This window comes from Procambarus clarkii, chromosome 81 (genome assembly GCF_040958095.1).
Source record: "Procambarus clarkii isolate CNS0578487 chromosome 81, FALCON_Pclarkii_2.0, whole genome shotgun sequence".
NCBI classification, from domain to species: Eukaryota; Metazoa; Arthropoda; class Malacostraca; order Decapoda; family Cambaridae; genus Procambarus; species Procambarus clarkii.
In genome coordinates, this window is record NC_091230.1 from 23062485 (window position 1) to 23065756 (window position 3272).

The window sequence follows — 3272 nt, forward strand, 5'->3', positions numbered from 1 at the left end:
GATGACGAAAAAGTCATAATACAAGATAACGAAAAAGTCATAATACCAGATAACGAACCACATACACAACACGACACCAAATGTGTAAGAATTCCCCCCAGGTCGTCATGCTCGCGCATCTGGCACCGTTAAACCCGGAAGCAATATCACACAATCAGTTTCAATAGAATTATGCAAACGGGGGCAAAATACAAAACACATAAGCATGATAACAAACAAAATCCACTTTTAAAAGACCAAAATATGAGAAAAATCGTGAACAATAGTGGAGACCAAAGCTTGAGCAGCGATAAGCGTCGGACAGCTGCCAAGGGTATGATAACTGTCGTATGATAACAGAGGGGTATGGTAATTTTTTTGATCGTTAATTGGCTACATACACCTCACAGCTCATACTACGATTTATCCTCATTATTTTTTAGAGTTCTATCGTAGATGTATGACGTGCAGAATACAGGAAAGTCTCACAGCTGACGGGAATAATGCAAGCGACCTCCGGCAACTCTTATTTCATCAATGTTTTGGCGCGAAAACGACTCTCGGGGCAAGACGGCCATAAATCCAATCCAACTTATGACCGAACTGTGACCTTCCTCCTCGCAAACACCACCACTACGGAGTGCCACATAGCGAGTGCCAAGCCCGTAGCTCGGAGGCCAACATGCCACATACCCGGGCAGACCAACATAGCACACCAACATAGCAGATATGCATAGCAGCTACCCAAACGTCTTCGTCTTCAATATATACAACGATACAGTACCTTCTCCTAAATCCAATTTGATTTCCAGACTCCACACAGTCCGATGAATTTTTTTTTCAACCGTATAAAAACAATTGCTATACAAAGCATTCAATATATTATCCCCAGGATGTTGTATCAGATAGAGTTTTGTTTTACATAACATGTGATGCAAAACACGAAACCTTACGCTTGTGCCGCGTAAGGTATATTATATATATATATTTATATATATATATATATATATATATATATATATATATATATATATATATATATATATATATATATATAAAATCGAGAATATCTGTCCAACGTAGGAGGTCAGACGCTATAGGCTAGTCCCATGCAAATTGAGGGAATGATCTGGACTATAGGGGTGAACATAGCCTTGTCGAGGGCGCTATAGTTCAGGAAGGAACAACTTGCCACAGATATACTGACCTCGACAGTCTTCGGCTACCGGGTATATACTCCTAGTAAATATAGGTATACAGGTATCAATACAACAACTTTATATCAAGATATTTCCCTCATAATAATATGTAGCATCATTCACCGATGCTGGAAAAGTTAACATAATATTTATGATATTCATATTCGGCCGTAGCCCCATAAATAAAACATGTAAGTTAAATACAGACAGAACTTCTCCCGATATACACCTGAACACGGATACAAAGCAGATGCGTAACTTATTTTTTAATTGAAACCAAAATTCTAAATTTTTTTCTTAGAATAATATACAATATTATTCACTGATTTTGGAAAAAAACAAATTCTGGTACTCAAACTTCAGCCGTACTACCATAAACACACAACTTTGACACTGCAACCTCTCTCTCCGCCGCAATATACCTAAGGACGATCCACCAATTCCCTCACAGATACAATTTGGAAACAACAAATTTCAAACGTTTTTCTTTGAAAGAGAGAGAAAGGGGAGGCAGGCAAGGTACCCGGGCAACGCCGGGTACACTTCCCTAGTGTGTGTGTGTGTGTGTGTGTGTGTGTGTGTGTGTGTGTGTGTGTGTGTGTGTGTGTGTGTGTGTGTGTAATTGTTGCACTCACTCTACAAGTGAATTTGATGGGTGGACATTTTATAATAGGACTGACTGGCTGAACAAGCAGACTTGTGACTTTAAAGCTGCCATCTCACAACAGATGTTGAGAGAAATATATGTAGTATATATATGGACAAACAGATTGGCTAGAAAGGTGGGGTCCAAGAGCTAAATAGCTCGAGTGTGCAGACACAAATAGTAAAAACAAATAGCAAATACACAAACAATGCGCTCCGGCTCTCAAAAAATCCACATTAAACATCTATTTACTAATATGGAAACCTGGCCTAATTTAGCTAGACTAGAAATAATTCCTTCCTCTACTGCAGTCTGAATTAAAAACCAGAATATGAGCCATGCCGACCACATGTCAATATAATGCCATAGATGGCTTGATTATGTCTACTGTAGAATATCTGTGGTCTGTCTCTCCAAAGTAGGCGGCTAGACGCTTCAAATTATAGCCTCACGTGACTTTTCAACATGATAGATTGGGGGTATGGGAGTGTCATAGGCCAGTTGGGGGTTGGCTCAAGTCCCGGTCATTAAGAAATATCGGCATCTTAGGCGCCCTCCCATCCCTTTGCAATATTCATGAAGTCTGAAAGAAAATCAGAGTGTGTGTTTTCCGCAGAGTTCTAATGCTTCCTTCCACCGCTTCACGCATCGCATTTTCGTGATTTACTCGAAAACTATATATATGTGAATTCATTCAGATAACAGTATTACCTTTACTGAAACACAGAGAGAGAGAGAGAGAGAGAGAGAGAGAGAGAGAGAGAGAGAGAGAGAGAGAGAGAGAGAGAGAGAGAGAGAGAGAGAGAGAGAGAGAGAGAGAGACAGACAGAGAGAGAGAGAGAGAGAGAGAGAGACAGACAGACAGACAGACAGAGAGAGAGAGAGAGAGAGAGAGAGAGAGAGAGAGAGAGAGAGAGAGAGAGAGAGAGAGAGAGAGAGAAAGACAGACAGAGAAGCGAGGCAACAGAGAATGCAAGGAAGGAGCTAGACCTGGGCATCAAGAATTAAATATACACAGAAGAGAATGGAGTTTCTGGGGAGAGGAAAAAAAGACTGACAGTTGATTTGACAGGGTAATGACTGGTCTGAGGAAGAAACAGACTGTTGTTCCTGGGTGTCTGTGCTGTTGGTAGTGAGTGGTAGACTCCCCTCATCCCATCCCAGCATCTCTGGATCAAAGATGCGAGTTTTAGGGAGATGGGTCATCTTGTCATACAAGATATCGGTGTTCAGGGTTACTTGTGCTCAATCCCCCCCCCCCCCCCCAGAGAGACTTTCTGGGGATTGGGCACTTTGTTCCCCCTTAGAGGCGCACGCCTTGTGTGTTTTTGTGTAGTTTGGTGAGATGCAAACACCTGTCTCTCACTTTCCCAGGGAAAGTCAAGTGACTTGACACATTAAAACAGGTTAAAGTTCGTTCACCCTATGCCCCCTGTTACCTAGCAGTA